The sequence below is a fragment of the Miniopterus natalensis genome, chromosome 4 (genome assembly GCF_054644295.1).
Source record: "Miniopterus natalensis isolate mMinNat1 chromosome 4, mMinNat1.hap1, whole genome shotgun sequence".
Classification (NCBI taxonomy): domain Eukaryota; kingdom Metazoa; phylum Chordata; class Mammalia; order Chiroptera; family Miniopteridae; genus Miniopterus; species Miniopterus natalensis.
Window position 1 is genome coordinate 74283070 of NC_142084.1, and position 17685 is coordinate 74300754.

Here is a 17685-nt window from a genome sequence, read left to right on the forward strand (position 1 = left end):
AATAACTTACTCTGTCATCAACCTTTGAGTCACTCTTGATAGACTCACACTTTGACTAATCAGACCTACGAGTTCCAAAATTGTACTGTATTTTTATTTATTTATTTTTAAATATATCTTTATTGATTTCAGAGAGAGGAAGGGAGAGGAAGAGAGAGAGAGAAACATCAGTGATGAGAGAGTCATTGATCGGCTGCAGCCCGCAACCTGGGCATGTGCCCTGACCGGGAATCGAACCCCGATCTCCTAGATCCTAGGTCAACACTCAACCGCCGAGCCACACCCGGCTGGGCAAAAGTTGTACTGTATTTTTAAATGCCTAGCATAATAAGAACTCAAAAATTTTCAAACTTGCCTTTCCTCTGAAATTTTCAACATGGCTAGAAAAATATTATAGTAACATCTGTAATTTACATCATTGGCAGATTATAAATCACCACCATAAAGTGTACACAAATTTGTATTGTTAGAATGAATGAATCTTATTTGGTTTTATTAAATGTATTTAAAAACATAGTTGAGTTCAGTCATAAAACTATTTGCTTATTTTTAATTTGTAGATTTATTTGCTTTTTAAAACATTTTTATATGTTTCAGACAGAAACACTTGATTTCTCTACTACCAAAAAGATTAACCTTTATCCGATGAAAGGGAACTTTAGTTCCCGGCAAGGAGTGGGTCCCACTGGCCGAATTTAAATGCTGACGGAATTAAATGCCGTCTTTTAAAGGTTAAATACTCAGAAACCTAAGCATATACGTTCTTTTTTACAGGCAAAAGGAAAGAAACCATTATTTGTACAGTTGATCCTGGAAAATATATGGAGTTTGTACGATGCTGTCTTTTAAATGCCGTCTTTTAAAGGTTAAACCTCTTAGTACTGAAATATAGTAGGGAAGACTTGCAACTAATGTTTTGCTGGCTGACTCCACAGGAGCTGAGCTTAGTATACTTTTCAGACTATGCTTGTCTAGTTCCTTAGGGTTCTGAAGTAGCTCTTAGCTATTTCCTTCCTGTTGCCTGTTCTGTCTCTGCAGTGTCCCTATCTATAACAGCTTACCTGTTGTCATATCAAGAAGGGTATTCCTTGTTTGAGTTTGTTAATTGCTAAAAGGCTCACTAGAACCACTCGCAGTTATTGACTGGTAACGTTAATTGTAGAGGATCAAGCAGAAGCTGAAGTATCCTGGGACCAATAGGGAACCTGCATTTCTATTTCTCAGTGCCTGATTCTTGGTACCTTTCAAAGCAATATATATTTGTTGAGCAGATACTGTGTTCAAATTGGTATTCAGTTTTTACAAGTAGAAATATTATATGAGTAAATGAAAATCTTCAAAGGTCTTGGAGTAATTTATAAAGAAGATAGAAAATTTCTATTAAGTTCCCATTTTTATTACTATGTAGCTTCAGAGAAATAAGATGTGGAGAGTATTTTTGAGTCTTTCATATCAGTTTTTCTCAAATTTTCTTAATAAATAACCCATTTTAAAGTTGAAAATGGTGTCTCACAGATCCCCCCAGTATTTATTTGAATTGTTTTGGTTTTAATGGAACAGATATTAACAAACATAAAACTAGGCATAATTTCCACAGGGTTGTCATTCTTATGTAACTATAAACAAAGCTACAAATTTAAACCACAAAACTAATAACATTCATATTGGCAACATATATTTAATATGCTAGATAATGATATCTACAATAGTGACTGCTGTGCTCCAAGTTCTTTCTTTTCTATTAAAATTCACATAACATAAAATTTAGCATTTTAAAGTATATAATTCAGGGGCTTTCATCACCGCAGTAAGAATCCCCACACCCATTAAAATGTTTCTGTAAATTCTTTTTTGAGTTCAGCATGCTAGTGCTGCTGTGTGTGCCATGCAATGACCCAATTCTCCCACCATTTTTCTGCAAGACTAGGAAACTAAATCCACCTCTGCTCTTTTTTTATTAGACCTCAATTATTAAAGCATGCTTGGTACTAATATGTCCCTAAACACGTATGTGAGCACCAAAACCATGAGGCAGTACTTGATATTAAGATGATTAGCCAGATAATCCAAAGTATGTTTGTATTATTTTTTAAGTTCATAAATATGGAAACATCATTATAAAATTCATATAGAGAACTCATGGAACTCTGAGACTAGATCTGTTGAGCAGCTACTATGTTCAAAGTGGTATTCAGTTTTTACAAGTAGAAATATGAGTAAATGAGAATCTTCAAAGGTCTTGGAGTAATCTACAAAGAAGGATCCCATATTCAAAACATTGTTATCTGTAATTATTGAGGTCTTGTGTATATTTATTGAGAATGAGAAGTATGGGCATTTAAATCTCTTGTTATACTTAAAATTTTTTAGAATAATTGCCCTGCGGTATGGAAAATATCTTTTGGGAAAGTCTCATTCCTACCTCATTTCAGTAAAAACAAAATTTTTATCTACATAATTTTTGTGACTGGAAACATGAAAATACTTTTGTTTTGGAAACTTGAAGATAATAAAATGAAATAATTTTATTTTTAGCCCTTTTATTTTTGTTTTCTTATATATTCTTTATAACTTAAAAATAGATGAATGTACGCATTGCCTATAGAATGTGCCCCTGATTTTCAAGCAGTAACTTTTTTTGGATTTTTAAAGTTACTTTAGTTAGTTTCAACAATTGAGTGATGCTTTTTTTAAAAAAAAATGTTTTTATTGGCTTTAGAGAGAGAGGAAGGGGGAGAGAGAGAGAAACATCGATGAGAGAAAAATATTGAATGGCTGCCTCCTGCAGGCCCCCTACTGGGCACCTAGCCCACAACCAGGACATGTGCCCTGACCAGAAATCAAAACTGCGACTTCTCCATGCATGGGATGACGCTCAACCAGCTGAGCCACACCGGCCAGGGTGAGTCATGGTTTTTTTTAAAAGCCAAAGTTAATTGAATCAGATTCTTTAAAAAAATTATAATATGAACTGTCCTTAGATTTTTATGGATAATTTTTTAACATTGTATCAGAAAAACAGCATCACCAAAACAGACAACTTTTAAAAATATGTGAATTTGTCTTAACATAGATGTTAAGAAAATCATATTTTTAATATTTTGTCATATATTTAAGAACTAATTAGTTATCCACCTTTTCCGTAACTAAAAATGTCTTTACTTATGGAGATGTTACCTTTAAAGGTGTATAACTGATTGTTACACAGCTAAATCTAACAGTAGTTTTCTGCTGTTTTAAAATTGGGCAGAGAGGTTAATCAGCTATGTTTAAATTAATTAACTCAATAATATTTTAAAAATAAGAAGAATGATTGGTCACTTTCAGGGGATGGTAGGAAACTAATTCATTATCTTGAAAACTGGTAAAGGAAAAGAATCAATTATTTCCTGTACCTTTTCTATGTGTACTGAACCAATACATAACCAAATAGTAGATGAGGGGCAGAGTCGCTTTATAAACATACTCTGACTAAGAAGTGAAAAGGAATGATAGAATTAATGTATCACCATTTTACAATCCACACTGACTGAATAGATACAGATACAGACATAGAGCATCAATCAGTGTCTCCTAAGATGACAGAAACAGTCAGGCATTATGTGTCTCCTATAATCTTGCCAAAGCAGTGGGGAGAGAAACTGAGTCTAATCCAATCTGGATCCATCTGTCAATTTTTAGGAAATACCCAAAACAGGAACTTGCTGAACTGTACCAAGAAGATGCAGTCAGCAAAACTTAAACCTGGGGAACTCTACAGATCAAACAGCCTGCGTTTCTTCAATAGATAAATTATAGGGAAATGAAAGGGATACTAGAGAACCCTATGTATAAAAAGAGACCTAAAAGACACCAAGTTTTTTTTTAAGTTGGCAAAACGAAACTATTGTGTCTAGGGAAGCACACCATAAAAAGAAAATGACAAGGGAGGGATTAATATAAAAGCCAGACAATGGTTACTTACAGCAAGAGAAGGAAGGTGTTATGTTTGGGATGGGGTGTATGGACAGGCTTCTGAGATAGTTGGCAGAGTTCTTTTTCTGGACATGACTGCTGTTGACTTTACAATAATGTATTAGGTCTTATTTTGCGATTTTGAAGATGTACAGATGGCAAACAGTATCCCTAAGTATTTCTTACTAAATAAGATAAATTAGGTAGTTTGTTCCTGCCGTGTGTAAAGTGCAACAGGACTCCCCAAAGTGATGTTTTTCATCAACTTTACAGCAGCAATTATCAAACTTTTTGGTCTTAGTACCCCTCTACACTTTTAATATCATTGAGGACCTCAAAGAGCTTTAATCGTTATGTAATCATAGCTACAGTATTTACTTTTTAGAAATTAAAGCAAAATTTTTAGAATGTATTTAAATTCGCTTAAAATAAGTCATAACCCATTATAAACATTTTTATGAAAAAAGTTCTAAGACAAAATAAAAATTTACTTACTAAGGTAGCATTATTATTATTTTTTTTTGTAAATCTCTTTAATATCTGGCTTAATGGAGTACTGCTGGATTCTCATACAGTTGTCCCTCAGTATCCATGGGGGATTGGTTGTAGTACACATATCCCCCAACCGCCATGGATACCAAAATCAGGGAATGCTAAAGTCCCTTATATAAAATGGCATAGTATTTGCATATAACCTGTGTACTTTAAATGATCTCTAGATTACTTATGAAACCTAATACAATGCAAATACTTAATAATAGTTAAGTATTATAGTTAAGTATTATAGTTAATTGTTATACTGTATTGTTTAGGGAATAATGACAAGAAAAAAGTCTGTATATGATCAGTATAGAGGCAGCCATTGTAGACCTAACTGCATAGTACATGTCAGTAACAACATAGCATTTTTTTCTGAATATTTTCAGTCCACAGTTGATGGAATCTGCTAATTCAAAACCTGAGGATCTGGGGGACACACTGTACTTCTATATTCAATCCATTACCATATATTATTTTGGTTGAAATGTATGAATAAAATTCATCCTCACATAGATATGTAATTGGAAAATGGAGGAATATTTTAATAGCCTTTTCAGATAATTGTGGATATTCTTCAATACTTCTTTGGCAAGTAGTAGTTTCATGATTAGTTGCAATATGGAATCTGAAACCACATCTGAACTTTTTTTATTCTGCTAAATGAAAACCCATTGGTATGCAGCAGAAGCGTTTTATGCATACTTCCCATGTGTCACATAGAATATTAAAAAGATGTGTCAGGGACATCTGTAATACTTTCAACAATAAAGATAAATTGAGGGGGGAAAAAAAGTGTCCTCAAGGTTGAGGTTTAACAATAATAGTTTTTCAGCCCTAGCCGGTTTGCTCAGTAGTTAGAGTGTCGGCCCATGGACTAAAGGGTCTCAGGTTTGATTCCGGTCAAGAGCATGCACCTAGGTTACAGGCTCAGTCCCTGGTTGGGGCGCCCTGCTTGTGAAGGCAACCAATTGATGTGTCTCTTTCACATTGATGTTTCTTTCTCTCTCTTCCCCCGCACACACACACTTTCTGAAAAGCAATGGAAAAAATATCCTTGGGTGAGGTGAGGATTACAAATATGTGTGTGTGTGTGTGTGTGTGTGTGTGTGTGTGTAGTTTTTCATTACCTTCATCAAAGACATTCTTAAATGAAACTGGCTTTTTATTTTCTTTTGATTTTTTTAAATGAGTGTGTGGCAGTGAAAAATTCAATGACTGCTATTATACTCTTGATGCCGTTGGTGTACCATTTGTGCAAATGTCCATACAGTGAAAAAGGTAAATAATGTCTTAGTATTATTATGAACATAGCTTGGATTTTATAGACCTTCTGAAAGAGTCTTAGTAACACCGAGGGGTGCATGGGCCATACTTTGAACTTTGGGGAGTCTTACGGGCTGTTATATTCAGCACTCAACTTGGTTACTTTTTGAGAAAGATAGGAAAATAATTTCTTATGTTTTTAAGGAATTGGCACACAATGACGTTTTCCCAGGCTTGTCAAAAATTAGAACTTGTCCTGGCCTGTGTGGCTGGGTTGGAGCGTCCTCCCATGCCCAGGAAAGTCTTGGGTTCGATTCCCGTTCAGGGGACATGCTGTACGGTTTTGCATTCCCATCAGCAATGATTGAGAGTTCCTGTTGCTCCACATCCACACCAACATTTGGTGTTTTCCATGTTTTGGATTTTAGCCATTCTGATAAGTGTATAGTAATATCTTACTATTGTTTTGCATTTCTCTGATAATATACATTATTAGGCATCTTTTCTTATGCTTCTCCCCATCTGTATATCTTCTTTGGTGAGGTTTCTGTTCAGAGCTTTTGCCAAATTTTTTATTGGATTGTTGTCAAGTTTTATGGGTTCTTTGTATATTCTGGATACCAGTGTTTTCTCAGATACATGTTTTATAAACTTTTCTCCCAGTCTGTGGCTGGTCCTTTCATTCTCTTAAAAAAACTAGTTTCTGTTTGTACATGCAATTTCCGTCAGCAGTGGAAATTGTAAGAACTAGTAACATATGAAGAAGGGGGGGAAACCCTAAGATTCCTAATGTTCCTTGAATATTTACCAGGCCAGTTGCATTTATTTGGCTAGCCTATTACTAAAACTAAGTTAAGTATAAATGCTTTATTTAATCATTTTAAAACATAATATGAAACTTGTATAATGGTTGGTGGCCTCAGATAACTGGTGATTGTGTGTTTGATAGCTTCCTTGGCTTTCTTATATACATATCAGTGTTCAAGTGGCACTTTTAATATTTTAATATGATTCTGCCCAGAATATCCTCCATACTCTAAATTTTGAATCTTGTACCAAACTGATATTAAGAACATAAAATTAAGGTGATAAATGCACACTAGCCCAACAGTATCTCTCTGCAGTGTAACAAATAATAAAGAACTCAAAAGCAAATGGTTCTTGGAAACTGGTTCTAAATGAGGTGAAAGTTTATACAACTCTCACATTTTGGCTCCTTTAATACTTAACCAATAGGCTATCACTTTCTGACCTTTAGAAGTCAGTTGTTTGATCATGCTTCCTCTGTGGTAGAAATCGTTATTAAATTTGTAAGGAAATAATCTGATAATAACAGTAGACAATATATTCCAATTTAAATTGTTAGGGATGTAGTTTAACACTTTTAACAGGAGTATTGAACGATTATAGGATTGTTCTTCCTGTATAGATCTGCTTTTAAAAACAAGGTTTTAGGGAAATAGTAATATAGCAGAAAAGTTTATTTACACGTGATTGTTTCAAACTGCAAATTTGTGTTCCCAAATGTCTGGGTGTTGGCTTCCTTTCCTAAGGTAATCTGCTTGGCCTACATGATCTACTCTCTTACTCAGCCATTTTGTCTTGGTCTTTTAATACTGTCAACATTACAGAATCTGGTTTCGTAAAAGGCATTGGAAAGACAATCTTTTTTACCAAGTAAGTGAAGGTGACAAAAGCCAAGTGTATTGTTCTTTTATTTTTTTCTAATTGGAACTCCATTTATAAATCATAGGATACAAAAATGTTATGCCTAAAGCCCATTACAGCCTTTAAATGCAGTATTTCAAAGCCATCCTTGAATGTTGCACAACTGCCTTTCTCCTTGGAATGTTAGTTTTAAATGATTACACAGATCTATAGAGAAACTTTCCAAAGTTTAGTGGAGAGTGGTTACATTGTCAGTTGAGAGTTTTTCTGTGAACTTCAACTTGTATTAAGGTGCAAACTTCTTAACATAAGAACTCTCACCCAGGTATTCTGCCCTGGATGGCAGCAGGCATCTTGGTGATGCCCTTCTGAACACAACTTGTCCCTCAAGCAGCTTTGCTTGGATAATGCCTGGTTGCTCTGGATGGGTAGTGCACAGTTGTTATGCTAGGATCTCCCTTCCCCACCCTCCCTTGATGTCCCTCTTGTATTGTAGTTCCTTTCCTGCATTCCATGCTTACCTTTTTATGAGGTTGCTCCTGTTTTGGTGTGAAGCACATTCTTTAATAGAAGCACGGATGGTAGATTCTTGTGGCTTTCCGTGCCTGAAATAGCTTGGTTTTTCCTTCACACTTGATAGGTCTTGGCCTTCATATAGCATTCTATGTCGATCATTTTCCTTCAGAATCTTGCAGACATTGTTCTATTGGCTTATTTTTAGTGTTGCTTTTGTGCTGTTCAGAGCCATCTGATCCTTCATTATTTATGTGTACCTGGCTTGGGGTTTTTTGGGTTTTTTGTCCCAACCCCCAGCACAGCTTATAGAATCTTCTTTTTGTCCCTCAGGTTTCTGAGGTTTCACAGTAAGAGCCTTGGGTATGACTTGATTTTAATCTGTTGTGCTAGGCATTTCAGTAGACCCTTTCATTTTGGTAACTGAAGTCTTCAGTTCTAAGAAGTTTTCTTGGATTATTTTGTTGATAATTTCCTCTCCACTGTTCTCTGTTCTCTCTGTCTGGAACTCCTGTTAATTGGATGTTGGACCTGTGGAACCAGGCTCTGATTTTTATCTTTGCTTCCTTATTTTTCATCTCTGTCCTTTTTCTCTACTTTCTGAGAAACTTGAACTTTCTTTTCCAACCCTCTGATAGAATATTTTGTCTCTGCTATTGTATTTTTAATTTCTAAGATCTCTTTTATGTTTTTTAAATAGCTTCTTGTTACTCCACATTTGCAGTGTTTTCGTATCTTTTGTGAGGTTAATATTTTCTCCCCACACCTTTATTTTTTCATTTTTTCAAGTTTCCTTCTCCCTGCAATTTTTCTTTGTTCTCAGTAGGTTGCTTTTAGTGTTTGTTTATATTCAAATTGTTGAAAGATAAACTGAAATGTATTAAAACTTTTTAAAGTTTATTTGAGCAAATATCTATTTCAGTTGGGCAGCATCCATTCTAGCAGAAAGAAGCTCTACGGAGCTGTATAAAATGAGACTTGCAGGCAGAAGAGAGCAGGAACAAGGAAGTCATACTAGGCAAAAAGGCAGGTTGGTTAGTGCAAAGTTACTTTCCTGGTTGACTGGTTTAGGATTCCATTTCTGGGAGAGCTGAAACTCTAATTGTCTCAGTTTGGTGACATGGGGCTTGGCATAAGCAACTTCATTTTGGGTCTGTTTTCTTGTTTTTAATGCTATCTTCCAGATTAAAGGCTTTCTTCAGATTTCTGGTAATCCTTGATTATTTGCTTAAAATCAAGATTAAGGGACTACGAAGCTGATTAGAAGCTCTAAGTGGGGGTGAAGCTTATCTGCTTGAGGCATCACAACAGGATAATCAGATTGTGTCATTTATTGGGTAACCCCTATATCAGCGTATCTTTAGGTATTTCCTTTATGACTAATAAGATTTTCAGGGGAAAATATTCCAAACTCCTCCCTAGATAGTATAGTCTGGACACTGGCATTTCTGGGTAGAAGGAACCGAGTAAGGGGAGACTCAGCAGCATTTGATGTGCATATGGTCGCTTAATCAACCTGTTAGCTTATATGATGCCCACATTGTCAAGTGTGCTTTTGGCTGCCGTGGTGAATCCCAGTCCAGAGAAAGTGGGGTAGTCATTCAGAGGCATGGAGTAAGGTAAGATATCTGGGAATCTGACTTCTCAAAAATACTTTCACCCCTTTCCTTTGGCCACCCCACTTCACCTTAACACGAACATGGGGTGTAAGTCAGGTTGGCTATCTTCACCACTGGCAAGGGATTTGGCTTCCTTGAGTCAGTTAAGTCAGTTTCTACTGATTTTTCTGGATTCTAAAATTTCATTGCTATCGACCCCTCTCTTGTCATAAACCTTGTAGGTTTATGACTTTTTAAAAAAATCCTTTAATGTTGTTTCAGTTGGGTTTGGGAGGGAACAAAATTAGATGTGTGGTCAGTGTGTCATTTTAATGCAAAGTCCCTTTAGAAGCTTAAGAGTTAGACTTACCTATTTTTGCAGAACATCTTTATGCAGCTCTTCCTGTGTGCCAGATACCTAGGCACACTTTTGTCCTTTACAAGTATGTGTGCATTAGTGCTCATTAACTAAAATCACAATGCATAATTAACATAAATTACAATTTAAACAGACATTTGAGTCAGTTGTGCAGGAATTCGAGTATTCTAGCTTTGGCTGGTGTGGCTCAATGGGTAGGGCATCAGCCCATGCACCGAAGGGTTGCAGGTTCGATGCACAGTCCCAGTCGGGGTACGTGTGGGAGGCAACTAATTGATGTTCTCTCTCACATCGATGTTTCTGTCTCCCCATCCCCCCCCCACTCTCTCTCTCTTGCAAAAAAAAAAATCAATGGAAAAAATATCCTCAGTGAAGCTTAACTGAAAAAAAAAAAAAAAAAAGAATTTGAGTATCATGGACATTAATATGAAAGTTAGAACTCTGTTTGAACAAATGCCTATAACAGTGGCAATATAATGAATTTCTGTGGGGAAAATGTACTGACTACCCCCCAGTGATGCCAGAAATACAATTGATCCTCATTATTCATGGTATTGTGTTCTGGAAAGTTGCCAAGGAACACTGAATTAGCAAATACTGAACCGTTGCCCAGGGATGTATGGGGTTGGGTTCCTGCTACCCTCTGGTCACATGTTCATCACCCAAACTACAACTTTGTTTTATTTGTGTTTCTGTATAAAGACACCTTATTTAATATGCCTGGATGAAGCTCATCTAATGTACTTTCACACAGTCTTCTTGCTCTTAGGAACACTAGACAGCACTTAAGCACTTTGCTTGGAGGCCATTTTAAACAGCGAAATTGGCAACAAAAAGCGCAAAACAGTAAAAAACATGGCACTAAATAAAACACAGAAGGACACTTACACTAGTTTATGGTGTGAGAGCAAAAACAAGAAGGCAAAGCTGTGCCTTGTACCACAGCTGGGAATGTGTGTCAGGCTCCTTACATTTTTTGCCATTCCATGCATGTCCACAAGTGACCACAAAATTGCTCTACTGATTTTGGGGTTACAAATAAGTTTTAGCAAGTAGGTAAATTTACAGATATGGAATCCACGAAGAATAAGGATGAATTGTGTATTGCATCCCCAACTCTCTAGCCCTACAGGGAGAAACAGTGTGATTTGTACGCATTTATGCATGCACTTACTAAAGCTGCTGTTCTCCAGAGTTTTAGTAACCAGTGTAATCGATAACAGTCAGTAATTAACACTTGACATCCATTACCCCACTGACTTTTACAACCTTGTGAAGGAGGTGTTATTTCTATTTAAAAGAAACGAATGCTAGTTTGAAAGATTTGAGTGAATTAATCATATTCTCATAGCTAGTAAATAGAGGAGTAGAGATTTGTCTGACATCTGAGCTCTTAACTCTTATACTATACTGACCCTCCACTCCAGAAGGATCCTGTTCCTGCTGCTAGGTCACTTAAGTTGTGAGAAAGCCCCTAGGCTACAGTGAGAGGGAATGTGTGGTAGTATTACCTGATTTATTGTTTAAGTGTAATTCTCTCTTTAAAAATTTGCCCTATTATTTTCATGATCATGTTCATTTTAATATTTGTTTACTTTTAAATCTGATTTACTTATATAATTAAAATAGGAAGAACAGTATATTACAATCAGCATTTTAGAATTGGGAGTGTCTTTTACAAACAATAAAGTAAAATAAAAACCCTTTATGTTACACATGAGAAAACAAGTTCAAGGAAATTGACTTGCCCAAAGTCGCCCAGTTAATTACTAAGACCAGTATCCAAATTGCTTAACTCCCAATCTAATTCTTTCCTCTGCCTAAAGTTTATGTAGCCCCTTACACTCAAAAGTTCACATTTGGCAAAAAGTACCCAAACTTAAGCCAGAGCCTGTTGTACTACCATATGTCACTATTTAACTTTGACATCCTGAAGTAGTGAACCACTGGCATGAGACAAAATTACATTAGAGTGAGGGGAGGAAACTCAGATGCCTACAAGGGCCCAGTGCTTAGGGACTGTGGTGACCTAGAGACAGCCTACCCAGAACACTGCCTTCTTAGTGTCGTCTGATTAGTGACACTTGAAAATGCAGGTCCAACACTATCAGTTCTTCTCATTTTTAATGGGAAGCTAGAAAAACAAGTACTATGAAATATTGGTAACTATGTCAAACTTTAAAACCAAAGTTTTAAACCAGATGAAAAACAAACACATGGTCCAGTTTGAGGCCACCAGTTTGAAACCAGTACTTCAGAAAATTCAGCTTATACTGCAGCTTTCATTTCTCTACACCATTAGTGACTATGAGAAGGAACCAAAACCAGTTTCTAGTGACATGTTAAGTGAAACTGTTGAGTTAAATTTGTAAGTCAGTAAACCATTAAGTGGCCAGGCATAGTTAGTCTGGCTGTTTATGTCATGAAATATTTGTTTACATGTGTTTTGGTTGCCTGTTACCCACAGTGTAAAATCATGTGTTTATTAGAAGTTAGAATTGATTAGTATTTTGAAGTGTAGAATTTTGCAGTCTCATATGTTAGCAGACTTGCCATCCTTATCTAATGCATGCAAGGCTCTGGCATAACGTTATCACTTGCCAAAAATATGTGTTTTATCTTGTTTTACAGCAATTCATATTACACAGCATCTGCAACCAAAAAGGTTTACTCACCCTCTTAGTACTCTCAGAAATAGAATGTCCCTAAGTGCATCCAAAAGTCTTACCTTATTTACTGAAAATAATGGGAGTTGTCATCCTAAAAGGATGAATTGATGTAAAATTAAAACATTCTAAATCTGAAGTGTAGTTGTTGGTTATTGATGTACTTCTTTTCTGTAGTACCAGAAAGAAATAGATGAGAGTAAATACCTGGAGAATTTGGAGAAAACTGGCATTCATTCATCCATCCATTTTTAAAGCTTCTTATTGAAGTATAACATACAGAAAAATACACTAATTATAAATGTGCAATTCAGTGAATTTTCTCAAAATGAGCTTGCCTGTGAAACCAGCACACAGATTAAGAAATGAAACATTTATTTATGCTACTATTACGGCTTTCTGTTTGGGAACTATTACATTTAGTGCTGCCATGAACATTCTTGTACATGTTTTTTGGTGCATTTGGCACACATATCTGCCACGTGTGTAAGTAGGAGTGGAATGGCTGGGTCATAGGGTGTCCATATGTTTAGCTTTCATAGATACTGCCAGTTTTCCAATGTGTTTGAACCAATTCATACTCCACTAATAGTGTATGAGTTCCAGTTGTTTCATGTCCTAACCAACACTTGATCTTGGCATTTTCATTTTAGCCCTTCTAATGGATATCTCATTGTGGTTTGAGTTTCCATTTCCTGATGATTGTTGAGCTGAAGTACTTTTCATTTGTTATTGGCCATTTGGATGTCCTCTTGTATAGATTCAAGTTTTGTGCACTGTCTTTGTAAACTATTTTCTTTAACTTTTAAAAATAAATAGTTTGCATATGTAAACATTCTCTCAGAGAGCATCTACTTTCCCCCCATTGACCCCACTGCAGTAAGTAAGTAACATCGTAGAGATCTGCTAATATATATGTAAAACCAAAATAGCTTTGGCCTACAAGATTGCCTTCTATATTACTTTATAAACAAGAGGAAACCTTGCATGGATTGTTCTTTTCAGGCCATTTAAACCATCAACATTTATTAATGGTAAGAAAGAACAAAAGTGGCAATAAACACAGACATACTTTTTAAAAATTTAGCCTTTTGTCTTTTTGGTTTTATGAATTTGTTTTATTCTGATTAGAAACAATCAGCTGTTAATTAGTAATATGTTACTAATTAGAAGAGTTAATTTAGAAAAAGAGTGTAGCTTAAATTTACCTTATCTATATATAGTTGGGGGGGTGTTTTTTCCTGCTTACAAGTAGTATGTGGTTGTGGTCAAAAATTCAAAAGTTAAGGAAATACATATAATATAGAAATTGAAACTCCCATAATCTTACCTCCAGAGATAATTGTTTGGTTTATATTCATCCAGATTTTCTTCTATGAATTTGCTAACATATATCACACATGGTATTATACTCTACATACTGTTTTGCCACTTGGTTTTTTTTTTAACCTCTCAAAAATTATTGTTACTGAATTTTAGGAGTTTTAAAAATATTATCTATGTTAATTGGTTACTCACTGACAATAAGAATGCCTTACTGAATAGATAAAAATAAAATGTAATTAATATATCACCTTTTAAACCTTACTTAAAGATCTTTAAAATGGTTCGTTTTCTGGCAGGTTCAGTATGCATCTTTTAATTTACTTAACACAGTGTTCTAGTACGCAGAAAAAGTCCAACTAAGGAAGATCTAAATTGATGGAGTTTATAAACAGGTTGAAAATGGCTTGATTTTTTTTTTTTTTTCCCCCCAGCAATTCTTTTTATATATAAAGCATCCTAATCATGAAAATTTAGCTATTAAATTGGTAATTCTACTCTATACTCTTCATGGGAACTTCTCTGGGTTGAGCCTGCCTTTATACTTTGTAATAGGATGGTGGCTTTTGATCATTTCAGGTGATTCAGGAAGCTGTTAGAATAGAGCACCTGCAGATCTCACTAGCCATCCAAGGGTTATGAGTGTTGTCTAGTTCAGTAGTTGGTGTTACTGGGAATGTCATCAAATCCTTCTTCAAAGAGAGTATCCTAGTCTCTGATTGTGAAACTCTAAGTGAACTTTTTTTTTAAAGCAGTGAGACTGCCCGGCCGGGCATGGCTCAGCGGTTGAGCATTGACCCAGGATCCAGGCAATCGGGGTTGGATTCCTGGTCAGGGCATATGCCCGGGTTGCGGGCTCAATCAATGACTCTCTCATCATTGATGTTTCTATCTCTCTCTCTCCCTCGCCTTCGCTCTCTCTGAAGTCAATAAAGACATATTTAAAAAAAAAAAAAAAAAGGCAGTGAGACTAATTTAAAAACATATACTGTTAGGCTTTTTTAAAAGCATATTTTACAAATTAATAAAAATAAGTTCCAAGGTATTCTACTTTGTGGAATAGTATAGCATCTAATATACAAACAAAATTTTCATTTTCTTCTAATCTAGAGGCAACTCTTCAGATAAATCATTATATTCTGAGGTTCATAGTCTCACCTGGTAGCACCTTATATTGAAAAGAGAATAATTGAGCTACATTTTCTCTATCCAGGTTTAAAAGACTATATAAAATAATATTGTTAAACATTGAAGAAGATGCATTCTTTTAATACCTTCCTGTAATTGTTGCTGGTGAAAGCATTGTGGTCTAGGCTGGGGGGGTTTGATGGCCTTGAGGTTTTCACTAGAGCATTGTGTTGTCGTTGAAGATCTCCTTCCAATTCTGTGAAGTATTTCACTCAAACGGGCTTTTCTGTTGCTGTGGGACCAATTGGAAGCTTCTCTGTGGATTATAGATTTGGCAGTCTCAGGAATAGAAAATAGACATTTTTCTCTGGGGGGTTCTGTGTAACTGAACTGACATCATGTGATAGCCATCCTTAATAGGAACTGGTGAGTGGGAGGTTTCATACAGGTGTGACCAGGCAAAGGGGGAAGATGCTGGGGTGTGCTGTTGCTACCCTAAATGTAAAGTACTAGTCTTAATAGCTAATCAAATAGGATAAATTATTTTATTCTGGATCCAGAAAAAGGTGATTCAGAATAATCTTACTATTAGATTTGCGTTGGGAACATGAGGATCCAAAACAAAATAATGTAAATGTCTCAACCCCTCTCCTTCCATGGGGAGTATGGGCAAATATAATGACTCCTAACCCTGTGGATTTTAGATGTTTCTACTAATTGTTTGGGAAAACAAAATTGTTTTCTGTTTGTTCTTCTGGAAACAAATAAGAGCTCTGGTTCTTCAAACTGTTTGTGTAAATGGTCAAATTACTGTTTTTTTTTTAAACAGTCTTGTTTTCTGAGCTGAAAACTCATTACCGGCCTTACCCTGCAGTGTGTTTTTCTCTGCTAAATTAAAGCAAAACAAAACAACAACAAAATGCCCACCATAACCTGCATGTCTGTTTTTAGCTGTAAGAAACTACTGGTGACAGATGCTTAGCCATTGTCATGTGAACAACTTGGTTGTAATAAATGTAAACAAGAGTTGCACTGGAGGTGCTACCAGGAACTGATTGATCAGACTTTAAGGAGATATTATACCTTAAGCAGCTTGACTGTTTAGGGAATCTGCTCAGGGTGTTGGAAAGTTCAGAGTGTGTGGTGGCTGTGGAGGTTATGAGGCTATTGCTGTTCCCTAAGACCCAATACCAGATTTTATAGCTATTTTTCCATTTAGTTGGGGTGTCTTTCTTTTGATGTCTTCTGTGTTACCTCTCTTTAAAATAATTTTTCCCTTTATTTTATGTGAACCATTTTATAGATGGAGGGGAAGAAACTTTCCTGCTAGGTTGGAACAAAAACCTTGTGAGGGAGATTTAATCCCTTGCTTAGATGTGGGAATTTATAATTAAACTGATTTATTTGTCAGTAGGGTCTTGGGCCAATATTGACAAGCAGATCACTGACTTTCACATGTATTTTATGGAATATATGTAATTAATTCCTTGTGTTTATAAGCTATGAAAAAATCCAGGCCCTGCTTATAGAGCTTTATTCCTTGAGATCTTCTTTGCAAGTGGTTTTCTCTGTGCTGTTGAATTGAAGAAGGCTTGTGTTTAATTGAGAAACCAATTAAACACAAGCCTAATCAGAGTGCGAGATGATGTGAAGATTTGTTTGTTTGTTTGTTTGTTTGTTTGTTTGTTTTGTAGAGTAAGGGTTTCTGTGTTTGGGGGGGGCCTCTGAAGTGAGACTGATGATCTTAGAGGGTCAGTATTTGTCTTTCTTGTTTCCTTTAGGTTAATGTTTTAAATTTATTATTCATGTTGAGTAAAATAGGTATCCTGCCCTAAGGGCTTTCCTGCTTAGTGGGAAAGCTGTGATTTATAGTAACAGCCTAGTGAAATAAAGTGATAAAAGCCTTGGGCAGACTGGCTATGTAATATATTTTAGGCTATTCGCCCAGGTTGGTTTGTTTAATTATTATTATTATTATTACTCTTAACAGAATTGTCGTTTCTAATAGTAGGATTCTTTGAACTATTTAAACCACATCATGCTACTGTAGGAAATAGGCACAGATTCCTTCTTAAAGTCCAAACCATTTCTTTAAACAATAACAGATGTTTTCCCTCCTCTCCAGTTAGGGAAAGGTGATGTTAAGTCAACTCTTATTAGTTCTTTCCTCTTTGCTTTTAAACACTGCAGTAAGCTGAAGTAGATTTGTGTCCCTCTGGGGTTTGACCAAAGCACACACCCATCCCCTTCCTGCCTATTTGGAACTGGTTCAAGATTTTGAGAGAAGGGTTTGTTTGGGGGCGGTTCCGTTGTCTTATCTCTGTGTGAGCATATGCTAGGGTTGAATTTATTTTGACCCAGCCATTTTAAATTTGGAACCAAAGCAAGAGTTTAAAAGTACAGCAGAAGAGAGTTTGCGGACTTTAGCCATGAGGGACCCAGGGAGGAAGGTGCGTACATACATTCTGAAGCTTTCTCGGGGAGGTTGGCCATCTGTATGCATACACATATTGTAAGCTAATAACTATTTGGCAAAGGGAAAATATTTAAAACTATGTAAAGATATATATGACACCTGTAGTATGTGTTTATGTGCTTAATTTTACAGCAGTGCCTCTGGTATTCATAATTTTGGCAAACAAGTAAATTCTGA

General features: G+C 35.8%; 1 protein-coding gene across 1 annotated transcript in view; it reads left to right on the forward strand.

The window, feature by feature from the left end:
• XPO7 (exportin 7) overlaps nucleotides 1-17685 on the forward strand; it is a 77960-nt gene that overhangs the window by 24227 nt on the left and 36048 nt on the right. The gene's annotated exons all lie outside the window — the stretch shown is intronic.